At 30.2% G+C, this 13,952-nt stretch overlaps 2 long non-coding RNA genes across 2 annotated transcripts; both read left to right on the plus strand.

Moving 5' to 3' along the window:
* Window positions 1-388: 388 nt before the first annotated feature.
* Window positions 389-1,324, plus strand: LOC128292576 (uncharacterized). The gene is made up of 2 exons (XR_008282564.1): window positions 389-500; window positions 586-1,324. It is a non-coding gene; the product is annotated as an uncharacterized LOC128292576 (long non-coding RNA).
* Window positions 1,325-11,244: 9,920 nt separating this feature from the next.
* On the plus strand, window positions 11,245-12,707 carry LOC128293213 (uncharacterized). The gene is made up of 2 exons (XR_008283333.1): window positions 11,245-11,667; window positions 12,275-12,707. It is a non-coding gene; the product is annotated as an uncharacterized LOC128293213 (long non-coding RNA).
* Window positions 12,708-13,952: the final 1,245 nt, after the last annotated feature.

Raw genomic sequence — 13,952 nt, forward strand, 5'->3', positions numbered from 1 at the left:
TCCTAATCAAGGCCTAATTGATGACATTTCTTTTTGTTGTAAATGATTACAATTGATTTTGAATTTAATTTTTTAAAAAAATTGGTTTTAAACTAAACATTTGTATGTTTTTTTTTTGTTTTTATCGGTCAAATGGGATTGATTCAAGATACCTATGAGTTACAACTAAAAGAAGTTAATTGCATGTATTGTTAAATTAATGGCAGATAATATTATTAGGAGAAATCGAATATAAATAGTAATAAGTATATGAAAAATATTAAAATAAATATGGTAGATGCTAATCTACATTTCACTTCTAGCCTAAATTTAAATCTTTAAAAAAAAAAATAGTGATAGAGAGAGTGGGCATAAATAAAATAAGTGCAGGTGGGAAAGTTCAGTTTGAGGTGGTGGTTTAACTTTACAATGCTTTCACATCTAACCTACTCATAAATGGGCGGTGAGGTTTGGGCCCCAAAATCTGAAATGGGAGAAGCAAGCACCTGGGTGCTTTCTTGGTATTGAAACAAACACTATTTCTTTTATCAGACTTCCTTTATATACACGCCTCGATTTTCACTCTGCTTCTCAATTGATTCTCAGGCCTTTATTATTGCCTTTCTTCATTATGCTGCATTACTTTTCAAATTCCACCGAAGATGGTTGAAGAAGTTGGCGGGGGATTCCAAGTGAAGAAGTGGGGGGTTATTCCCCCTAACAGGAGATCTGTGAAAAGGATGATGTTCCATAAATTTCTCATCTCTGTCTCTTCTCTTTTCCACGCCTGCTGCCACCCTGTTGTTCACTCTAAGAATTGTTGTTCCAAGCATACCAGGATTTTCGCAACAAAAATACGATCACCCCACTAGCCATATATTATTAATAGCAACCAACTATGTGTGCGAAATATATGCTATAGGCCATCATATCATAGACACCACATAGAGGTGTTTTAATGTTAGTTCCTCTTATCCTCAATACACTTTCACTCTACTTCTACTATTCAAGAAACGTGTATATATATATATAATAGACTCAAGAATTCCGCGATCTCTAAGCTCAACTCCTGGAGCATTGAGTTGAAGTACAGAAAAGATAATAAGTTGGTTGGTTACGACAGCCACTCCGGAGTGCATAAATTACTTTCAGGAAGTTACTGTCTAGAACTTGACTGGCTACCCAAGTCTTAATTAAAAGGGAAATCTTTTTCTTCTAGCTTAGATTGCCTATATCCATTACTACATTGTCTTTTCTTCTTGTTTTGAAGCTTTTGCGATGTAATTTCTACCATAGTTTCCTGCTTTTCATTGAGTACATCAATCAAGTTTCACTTGTCATGAAAGTATATTAGTTTTAAGTTTCTATTTCACTTTTTCTATTTTACAATTATAATGTTCATTCTAGTGCCAGCAACGTCCAAATTACAATATTTTCAATTCTATTCTATTCTTTTTTTTTGAAAAAAATCTTATATTTAGATATCATTTTAATACATTCATTTTCAAGTGTACATCAAAATACAAATATCAAATACCAACATCTTAAAAAGTGAAACAAAAATAGATGACATAGTAAAATAGTTTGAAATGGTAATTCAATGATCTTTAAACGCCAATTAACTGAATTCAACTTCTAGGGAAATTTGGAAATTGAGGATTACTGAACTATTTAATATGAATTCTTGAGAAGAAAAATGATTGTAAGATTGAACTTGTCTGGGTGAAGGGTTGAGTTGTTACCTCCCCCCAAAAAAAAAGTTAATATACACTTTTTCTTCATCCCTACGTATCTTTAGCAAAAGTTATATTTCAATAATAAATCTATATTCCAAAAATGTAATGTAAACTAGTTGGTGCAGAGGTGTTCATGGCCCGGGCTGGACTCAACTAAAAATTCAGACCCATTTGTTAGGCCCGGACTCGGCCCGAAAAATGAGCCTAAAATTTTGCCCAAGTCTGATCACCTAGATAAAAATTTAAAACCTAAGCCTGACTCGGCCGGCCCGTATTAATTTTTTTATATTATTTTTAAATATATATAATACATCAAAATAAATATTTCCCAAAAAATGAAAATAAATTTTAAAATATATATATACTTAAATAACACTAAAATAGTTGCAACTTAACAAGCAAATGCCTCTAAAATAATAATAAAATTAATAAATACCTTTAAAATAATAACAAAATTAACAAATGCCTTTAAAATAATAAAAAAATTAACAATAAAATAAGTTTTATACAATATCCAAACAATAACAACAACAACATAATAGTAAAATAATAGCAAAGTAGGGAGAGAACAACAATAAAATAACATTAAAAAAAAGCAGATATTTTTTTGTCCTTTAGTGAATTTGGGTTGGGCTGGGCCAAAAACGTCTTACCTGAGGTCTGGCCTATTTTTTAAACGAGTCTTAGTTTTTTGTCTAAACTCATTTTTTGAACTTATATTTTTGCCCATACCCTTCTATATATCGGGTGAGCCTTCGGGCTGGGTCAGGTGGCCCGACCCATGAATAGGTCTAAGTTGGTGGGTCTATTGAAAGAGATGCAACACGTATATATATAGACATGTAGAAGAATATTCAGTTCTTTGTTTCTTTGTTTCTAATTTTTGGTCTCTTTCTGTTTTTGGTGTTTAATCAATAGGTTTAGCCACCACCCACTCAGACTTGAAAACACATCCGAAATGTGAGAGTGTTTGAATAAAAATACAGGTCCGAAAATTAGAGTTAGACAAAAAATAAGGTTCGTTTTCTAAATAAGCTTAGCCTTAGATAAAATTTATTTGGTTTGAGTCTGACTCAACTCGAATTTGCCTAAAAAATTTTTTCACTATTGTTTGTTTCCGTTTTGATGTTGTTTTGCTATCATTTTATTATTATGTTACTATTATTTTATTGTTATCATTTAGATAATGTATAACTCTTTTTTTTTATTCATTTTTACCATTTTAAAAGTATTTGTTTATTAAGTTGTAATTATTTTAATGTATATAAAAAATTTAATATAAATTTAACTTAAATTTAGGCTTTTTATTTAAATTGAACTTGAACAAAAATTTAAGTTTATTTTTTAGTTAGGTCGAGTTTAACTTGTGTTGGGTTGAGCAAAAATCTAAAACTTGTGTTGTCCCAACAGTGAACCTACCTGACCAATCATATAGTCTAGCCACAATCCATACCTACCTCTGCTCTATTTTCATGCATGTATTTTAGGACCAGGAAGAAGAGAACTTCAACAGCAGAACCTACTCTCCATGGCAACAATCAACTATACTAGACTTTACTTTCCAGCTTATTTATTCAGTAATATATTGGCTTTATTACTTGAATTTTTCTGCATTTCAATAGGGACCACTCGCTTTTTTATTATTATTGTCTTTAATGCAAAGAGATGTCTTTAAGGATAAAATACCTTTAATTCCCTTTCTGATTAGTTGGCATTAACAAGGACAAAGCCCCCTTTTTTTTCTCCCTCAAGAGCATCACAGCTGGAGAAAATCACTTTTGAGTAAAACTTGGATAGAAACTTGATGAAGATGGTCGATGCACCTTAATTATTGACTGCTTTGACAGTATAGATTATGTCCAAATTTTAATAAGAAAAGGTCGGTTAATTAGTAATGTTTATAAACATTATTTAATGAATAATTTACTATTGAAAAAAAAAACTATTTACAGTGCATTGTTTTATTGAAATTAAAAATCTGTGATCATTCCAGTCTAGACTTTGAATGAGTGCCGTCATATGATCCTATGTTATGTTTTAGTGGTTAGGACAACTTTGCTTTTTATTTTGGGTCCCATTGGAAGCTTAGTATAAATTTTGAGCCATATTCCTAGATCATGGTCTAAAAATGTAGGATTTTTGTTTTACTATCAAAACTAAAAAGTTGAGCGTGTATGTAACACATGGTCAAGGGTTTGAATGATAGGGGAAAATTGGACCTAATCAATGGCTGCTTTTATTCTGGGGTTCCTTTTTCACTCTCAACTATTGCTTGTGTTGAATTTTCAATTTTTTATATATTTATATTCAAACATAATTATTTGATGAAAAGTTTTAACCCTATAATTAAAATTAAAATTTTAATATATATTTTAAGTTATATTTAATAAATTAAAAATAAATAAGGACTTAAGCTTTCATCATTTTATTCTCATATATTAAACATAAATATATTTATAAAAATTGAGAAGCTTGTGTAACATAAAAGTAAAATATAAATGCAACAAACCTTTCCAACCAAAGGAACGGTAAATAATTGTATGAACAAAGAATATCATATTATTTATATCTTTTTTAATAGTTTAATACCACGTCAATATTTTCATTTTCAATTTCAATATTTTTATTCTAAAAATAAAATCTAAATAAAATTTTTAAATTAATTAAATTATTAAAATGAATAATATTTTATAATCTCGAAATGACATAAAGAAAAGTTAATTGAGACTTGAGAGATTCTTGATGATGTCTTGACAAAGCTAGAGACCCCACCAGATCAGTACCAAATTCCAAATAATCAAATTCGATCATTATCCTAACTGTCCTTGGAACACAACATTATCCCCATTTTACGATTATACATAAGTCAACAGCAGCTTGTTTTCTGCTTTCCAACTAATCCAATGCAGCAAGAAAATTTTGGCACTCGTTAGCTATTTTCGTATTTGAGTTTAAACTCATTTTTTATTTACTTACTTAGTTTGCAAATGGAAATACCAAAAAGGAACACACCGACCTTCTTGTTCAATAAGAAGATGTGAATTAAGATTGGAAAAAATAATATTTATAATTGAATTTGAATTCTTCATTTTGGAAAAAAAAAAAAAACTTATCCCCACTCATATTATAAATTTTCTAAGATACGTTAATTTGCGAAAGTGGCAGTCAATTAATGGACCTTTGTAATGTTTGATTAAGACCATTCAACCATATGATAGTACAATCATTCTCATTTTAGTAATTATCTTTATTGACCAACTCTTTTATATGATCTTTATGTCGAGTCCCTATAAAAGCATTTTTAAAATAACCAAATTTGACCAAGAATTAACCGCAGAAACTAATATGTAATAAGATAATAAAAATCCATTATCTTCTTCCTTTCATTTCATATAGCTCTTGGCCCTTAAATATTGGGAATATGGTAGGAGACAATGTTACTGTAATCTTGTCTTAATGATTTAACCTTGGACCTGACCATCATTTCCTAATTTACTGTTTAAAAAAGACAAGGAAAAGAATGAACTTGGTCGACTTATAACACACAATGAGTATGTTAAACAAGACGCGTCAAATAAAGAAAATATAAAGAGAGAAAAAGAAATTATTCTTCTCTGAGGACTATTTGTTTATGTATTTCTCAGAAGACTAAACTATTTTTGTAATGATTAATATTATCACCATGTCCGACACCAAATGAACTTTAAGGTTGCGATATTCAACATGTAACTTTAGTGAGAAGATTCATATTGCTTGAAATATATAATAAAAACAAAAAAAAAAAAAAGGTGGATTTGGGAGGCTTTTCAATCATGCAATGATGCAAGTGAAATAAAATCATAAAATTCAAGGATGAAATAAGTGGGTTTTTTTATATATACTATAAAGTAAGTAATTTATTAATATAATATATTAAAGTTAAGTTGAAATGGAAAAAATGAAGTCTCAACCTAATGCAAACAAGATTTAAAGCATATATTGTGACTTACATCAGCATACCGCTCAGATTCTGACACGTGGTATAACATTATTTCAGATAGGAAGGCAGTATAAATCCTCCTCCACTCTTTCTGTCAGAAATGAGAAATTGAGAGAGGAAAAAAAATGGGGGTTGAAATGAAAGTGCACCCTGTTAAAGTTTACAGAGAGGCAGGAACAGGAAGAGCTGAGACAAGGTTCATCAAGGCAACCAATGGAAGTGTTTTTCCAAAGAAGAGGAAGCTGGTGAAGAAGATGATGCTCCACTCCATGCTCAAGTTTTTTATTTCTCTGTTTTCTTCATCCAAACCTTTTCAATCCAACGATAACCACATACAAAATGTTTAAGTAGCATAGAGGGATTTAAATTGCGGTCGCAGCCGCGTTGTTGGTCGCGTTGCGTGTGTCGCAGTTGTGGACATAACGAATACTATTGCGGTCATTGAGGGTATCGCGGTCGTAAATTTTTTTAAAAATTCACACAACTTATTGTAAAACAATAATAGCGGTTTTGGCAGTAGCGATTTCAGACGGTGCCGTTACCGCTATATAACGGCCGCTATAGCGGCATCGGACCGCTATTTAAATCCCTGGTAGCATCCCCACTCACACCATAGCTTTGTTTCCCATCATTCATCAAATGTTACCTCAAATTACCACAACTTGTTCTGTTCTTGTTTATTCTGTTCTGTTCTACTTGCTTTCATTCATTCCTTTGGTTTTGAACAGATAGAATTTGGGACAGAGAATCGTTTTCTTCTGCATCTTGAAATTCAAACGCTGCAAGCTTGTCTTTGAATATATGGTTTCCAACTTTAAAAAAATGAATATAGGATACTTTTATGCTTTAAGCTGGTAATGGAAGGTTCATTTCATGAAGAACCCCAAATAGGGAAATCATTTAATTTCTATGAATGTTTGGTCAAAAGGAAAAGTTTTTCTTGGTGTATTTGATTATTTCTCCACTAGTTTTAAGGCCAGTTATTTTATTTTGAATCCCATTACATACGGAAGGAGACAAACAAATAAAGGAAGACAAAAAGCAGGGGACTATTTTTTCCATGTTCACAGTTCATACTCGGCTAATCTACTAAACCATCTCCAGTTATTATCTCATCTCTTCAAATCATGTTCAGATTTAGTTAAATGTATTATGCTAAATGTTTAGTAACCGTACTTTTGTTTAATAAATTAAGCCTGATGAATATATCCAATCATCTATTTTTAGTTAATTCAATTAATTTATCCTTAATTTTTAAAAAAATTTGGATTCATTTATACAGTAAATTAAAAATAATAATAATAATAATAAAAGAATATTGTGGCATTTCCTATTTTTTAATCATGACGGCGTAGAATTGAAATGTTTAGATGAAGCATGGATTTGGCAGAATTGGGGGTTAGTTGGGTGTGTTTGTTTATTCAACTACTTATTGTTTAATCATTAAATCAATAAATCGAGATTTGAGGATTTTTAGGACAAAGAACTCCGGTTTCCTCTTTTGTTTGTGGCAGATGTTGAAAGGAACATGGCAATGTCCTCATACACCATCTCAGTGCCGAAGTGAAAAAATTTTGTAGAGGTAGAACTTAAATTATAATTTGTACTATAATAAAAATATAATATTACCATTTTAATAACTTATATCATTATAATTTTTAAAAGGTTAAATCAAATTTTATCTATTTTAGAGAATTAAAGTGTAATTTTATCTTTAAAAATTTAAAAGCTTAAATAAAAAGTTTTTTTTTATTTTAAGGAGGGTCGAGACCCTGCCAGCCCCTAACAACGCCCTAAACTAGTTAAATAGTAATTTTATTTTTTTAATTCATAAGAAATTTAAAACTGTATAAATGATCTCCTCCAAAATTATAATTATTCGTAATATATAATAAAATAAAATTATTAAAGAATCTAGTTTTAGATTGGGCTTCAAAACATGAGTTTAGGTTGTTTATTTTTTTTTTCTGAGTTGTTGTTGTTATATTTTAATGAATTGAATAGAGTTGTTTAATTAAAATAAGGTTTCCCTTCTAGGGCCACCCAAGTAGTTATCAGCACCCCACCAATTCGATGGGAACAACTCCAGTTTTCCCTTTTCATGAGATTTTGTGCAGATTTGGCAAATTCAGTCAGGATGTAATTGGTATCTTGATATGATATAAGTATCTAAGTGACTTCAATTTACTAGCGATGAATATGATACAAAACTGTTTGGTCAGTTTGATAAGATTACAAAAGAAACCATTATATAAATTTTAAAAATTCATAATATTTGTAATCTATACTATTAATCCTTTTTTATTTTCTAAATATATTTTTATATAAAATCTCATAAATAATAGAAAAATATCACATTAACTTTTTATATTTTAGAAAATTATAAATTAATACATGTTCAAATTAAATTTTGCTCTCAAAATAATAAAATTTTAATATACTATTTTAAAAATTATAAAATATAAGTTATCATAAATATAAAATTACATTTTATAAAAATACGTAACTCAAAAGTTTACTCCAAAATTATTTTTGACCTTAGTGAATATTGGCGTCAGCGTCTCATTATTTGTATCTTTTGTACAATTAATAATTAATAATTATTAATTTTAGAAGAAATTATATGCCAAATATATTAATTTAAATTAAACCATTACTTTGTTAGGGTTATGAAACCTGTCCACAAATAAAGGAGAAAGATAGCAATGGCAGTGGCATTGTTATATTATAAACTGATGAGAACTCCAAGGACAAAATTTTGGAGCATCGAAAAAAAAAAAAGAACACATTACTATAGTTCACAATTGAAGCATGCCTTTTTATCATTTTGGTGGCTTATCCAAAGGACGTCCTTTTTGTCATAAAGGATGTGCCCAAAGACCCAAATATCTCTCTTTTGGAGACCACATAGTAAAATTTACTATGACATCCTTTCTCAGTTTCATATTAAGACAAATTACTATGGTACAATAGGGTCCTTACAAAATTTCTAAAAGATTAAAAAAAAAAAAATTGGTTCAATGATTATGGACACAGTAAATGTTATAATAATTGATGAAGATATAATCTAAAACATACATTGCGTACAATATGATCAGGTGATTAGGGCAAAAACAACATTAATATTGACAACATATGGTCGGCCCCGTCCAAAAATACAACAACTTAATCATACATCTTTATAATTGTCATGTATTGTTTCATGTTTACTATAAGTAAGAGTTGCTATGATTTTAAGTAGCCAATTTTTTTACTCTTAACACCTTCCCATGACCAATTTTAGAATTTGATTTAATCTATTTCAATTTCACTTACAAAAATTTTAATTTAGTTGATATTGATATTATTGTCAATACAAAAAGACGTGATTTCAAGTGTATTGAAATCCGTTTATATTCATATTAAATGGGTGAGGAGGGGGTTATGGACAATTCTAAGTATTGCATATAAAAATTAATTTTATTTTTGAATTTAATTTATACAAATTAGTTTTAGCAAATTATAGTGCTCTAGATTTAAGGGTAGACAAATGCCTTGGACCTCCAAAGAAGAATTTTTTTATAATTAATATAATTAAAAATTAAAAATATAGTAAAATTGTACTTTAATCTCAAAATAATTTTTTAATTTAATCCCTGAATTATAAGTTAATACGTTTAACCTTTCAAAATTAAATTCTTACCCTAAAATAATTGTTGGCTTCCCCTAATCAATAGTATGAACAAGGGCAATCTGATCTCATTGCTCTCGTCATTCCAAAGTCGTTATATTATTTGCATGTTCACTGCATCTTATATAGACTTTTGCGCCATTTTATATTCCTCTTATGCTTATATGTTCATACTTAATTTTAGTTATATTCAGAGTATATGATATTCATGATTCAAAAATAGTAAATTTTGTAATTAGAGTATTAAGTTTTAAAAATTTATATGAGTAGTTAATACAAAGTTTCAAAATTTTATAAAAACAATTAAATTATAAATCTTTTAAAGGTAAACTAATTAACTATCAAAAATATATATATTCCCTCCCCACCCTCTCCGTTGCTGCAATAAACAAAGGCAGTTTGTGAAATTGGACAAATGACGAGCCAATGGAATAGAGTACATAGTAGTAATACCTGGTGAGTTGATCTCTTCAAGAAGAACAGAAGCAATTTTCTCACCAACAATTTTTTTATATATATTTTAAATTTATTATTATATTTATTGTAAATTTATCTGAGTTTTTTAGAAATAAGATCAAATTGAGAATATTTATAAATTTTGAGGGTTAATTTTTAAAATAATGACCAAATTGATATAATATATATGTAAAAGTTTAGGGCTAAATTTGTTATTATATTGATTTTTTAATTGCCACGTCGACTTGCTATTTGTGATTTTAATGGAAATAACCAAAATGACCGAATTATATAATGTAAGTACTTAAATGTAAAAATAAAAACTATGTTATGGGTATTAGAAATACAATTTTTTCCTATTTACCTAAATTCAAATCATAGGGTAATCTTTTATGAGTCAAGAATTTTCATTAATTAATGGAAACATATTTCTATTTAATTGTTTAAATTTATAAAATATTTAAAATAATCATGCCAAAATTTAATTTATATTAAAAATTCCATATTTAAGCGTAAACATAATTTGGAAGAAAATCCTTTGATTTATTTGGGAAATCAATGCCCACTGAATTTCTTATGGTAGGTGAGCTCTACAATCACATTTGAGCTTTATAAGAACAAAGACTCTAGAACGATTTTTTTTTTTTTTTTTGGGGGGGGGGGGATTAATACTTAATCATATTGATTTAAACATGAATTGCGCCCATAAGGGGACCTCATGAATCAAAGTCAGTTTAATTAATTTAAAGACGAAAAGACTTAATCCACTTTTGATGATGTCCTAACTATCCATGTGGCAAATTTAGTAATATATGTGGTGTGTTCTAGAAGCGATTTAAGACCAATCTCAGCGTGTAAAAGTAATTTATAATTAATGAGTAGTGTAATGAAACAGTGAGAGTGGACCTGGTTAAAAGATATGAAGTCTTAAAAGTTTGAAATTTCTAGGAAATATCATGGTTTAGCAAAGTCCAAAATTGACTTGGGAAGAATGTCTATAGGTTTGGGAGGGTAGCCTAGTGCATACCAACAAGGCTTCCAACGTCAAACATGTCCCAAGGCATTGCATTACAGCTTTCCTTCATTTACAATTCTACTTTAACCAATGACTTAAACTAACCACACATCATTTATTTGCTTGCATTATATATATTTTACTTTCATTTTGGTGGTGGAAATGAAGATTACATATGAAAAGCCACTATGAACTGGAAAAAACCCAAACAAAGATTCTGTTTTGCTTCTTAATAACATCAAATTAATTAGGGGAATGAATGGATCACATTCAGGCCCACACTCACATGACTACTTCTGGTTGTCAGTGATTCTCTCACTCTCTCTCTCTTACAGTGCAGTGAGGTTATGACAAGTGTCAAAGCAGCATTTGTTTTTGGTGAATTACCAAATCTAAACATCAATTCTTAGTCTACAAGTTTCCCCACTTTTTGTTCTCTATTTTAAATCCTTTCTCTCAGTTCACTTGACCCCAATCACCCTCACATTCCAACCCAAAGATACTTCACAAAAATCATGGAGTCTAGGCTAAACCAAGGTGGAGAAGGCGGCCGGGCAGAAGCAGATCCAGCCAGAAAAGAGGGTGATAAAAAAGGGGCATATCGGTTCCAAGAGAAGAAAGGGTGTGTGTTTCCAGTGAAGAAAAAGCTTGTCAAGACAAGGATGGCTGAATGCATTGCTAATTCTTTATCCAGTAAAATGGGTGGATCCTCCAATACGACTGTAACTAACACTACTCCACCAAAGTCCTCCAAAAGCAACAAGATCAGTACTGTGAACATATCCCCAGACCCTTGATTGTTCAACACAACATTCATCACATAATTTATAAGGTAGTCTTGGTTCATAACACCATGGTTATCTTTAAGTCAGTTGGGGAAATTTCCTCTTGTTTTTTATTGTTTGCATAATTCCTTGTATAGTAGGTATGAATTGAATAATTTGGTTTCTGATTTCGTTTGTCTTTATAAGGGAAGTATGTTGTAAGATGTTGCTGTCACTGTCACCTATATGTTCACGTTTTTATTCATATATTAATTCAATCGTATACTTCTAGTTGAGTGAGAAATCTTGCAGAGTTTGAGTTTGATTTTGAAGCCTATTTAATAAGTAAACAATATGATAAACTTAATAATTACTGCAAAAAGAAAATAAAAAAACATAAAGCATGATAAACTTAGATGGTGTATCCATTTTCGAGAATCTAATAACAGTAGAAATATGTTGGATTTAATTGAACAAAATAGATTTGGTGTTAGTAGATGGTACATGGATGGAGGACGATTTAAAGCAATGGAATTAAAATAACATGAAAAGGTGATACAAGGACAATTATAGAAGGCTTGAGGAATATTCTTTATAGCCGTATTTTAAAGGAAAAAAAAAAGGAGTAATATTAATTTAGAGAGTTATTTTAAAATATTTGTGTCTTATTCCCAGAGTTGGAGTTGGAATTTGGAAGATTCTCTTCACTTGCCAGCAATTTCTTTTTTCTTTTAAGAAAAGAAGGGTATAGTAAGTAAATGAAGGAGAGGGAACAACAGCAGCTAGCATGATGGAATGTAGCATCTGCGTGTGGAATAAGATAAGGGAAATTTTATGCGCCAAAAAAGGACCACTGCACTTCACATATATATTAATAAGCCTTCCTACGTATGACAGCTCCGAAGAGATTGATGTTAATCTTGGTCTTCGGTCAGAGATTTAGGAGGGATATGCCCACTCTTTCAATCTGCAAATTATTCATTATTGTGATAAATTGTGTTTCAATTAATTCTATTAGTTCAGTGATTAATCTTTACGTTTTATAAGCCCCGAGTTTTAAAACTGTCTCATATTTAAAATAAAAATTGAATTCTCAATTGTTGAATAAGGTCGAAACTATCCTTATCCTCTCACCTAAATTAAGATTAATTTTCTCTCTATTTCATTTTGGGTTTTAGGCGGAAATGGAAGGTTGATTTCATGATGATGTCATTACCAATCCAATAATTAAGAACCCTAGTATTTCATGTTTATGAGTTTCTCGTGGAAAGGAAAAGTTTTTCTTAGTTTCTTTGATTACTTTTCAACTACCAAAAGTACAGTTACCTTTTTGTTTTATGGTTTGAATTCCATGAATATGAAAAGGGGGAGATAAGTAAAGGGAGACAAAAGGCAAGGCTGAATTTTTTACCATCGTCACGTTCCGTTAATCTACGAAAGCATTTCGAATTATTTCTCATCTAATCTAATTAGGTTGATATTCATCTAATGTAATTAAATTTGTTATGGTAAATGTTTAGTAGGAGTACTTTTGTTTTTCATTTTCTTAATAATTCTAATTCTGTGAAATTAAATGCTAATTAAATTTTGTCGGACTTAATTTGTAACATTCTTTACTCATATCCGTCGCAGGAACAGGGTTATTGAGTATTACCAGAGTTTATAGATCAATCAGACAGAAATTTCAAGCGTTTCATTACATATCAATATTCATAATAAAACCAATCAAAAATCCTATATATTGTCCCTTAAACGAGCTCTCAAGGCCCGAAATACATATTAGAAACAAGTTGAGACTAAATCAAAAATTCAGAGAATTTTTTCAGAATTATTTAAAATTTTCAACACTGCAGGGGTCACACGGCCGTGGCTGTGTGGGCATTCAAAATAGGGACATACGGCCGTGCCCAGCCCATGTCCGTACCTGTGTAACTCTCTGACTTGGGTCACACAACCAAGTCACATGCTCGTGTGTTAGTGTGAGCATACTGACTTGTATTCTTAAAAGATATAAGGGACACAAGGTCGTGTCACTTGGCCATGTGTCACACACGGCTGAGACACACGCTCGTGTCTCTACTCGTGTGGACGAAAATAAGCCATTTTTTGTACCACATTTCTCACCCAAATTGACACCAACCTAGCTTCAACAAATTGCACATCAACAAGGCATAACAAGGCATTCAACACAAGCTAAAATTATGTTTTAAACATGTATTATCATTACATACAACCAATATGCCATTAAATACCTTAAATGATAACTTTCAAAAAAAATGTCCAAACTTCCCTAATTATTTACTCAACCATGTTACCAAAGTTCACTATAATTCAATTACGTACATACATATAA

Source organism: Gossypium arboreum, chromosome 5 (genome assembly GCF_025698485.1).
Source record: "Gossypium arboreum isolate Shixiya-1 chromosome 5, ASM2569848v2, whole genome shotgun sequence".
Taxonomy (NCBI): domain Eukaryota; kingdom Viridiplantae; phylum Streptophyta; class Magnoliopsida; order Malvales; family Malvaceae; genus Gossypium; species Gossypium arboreum.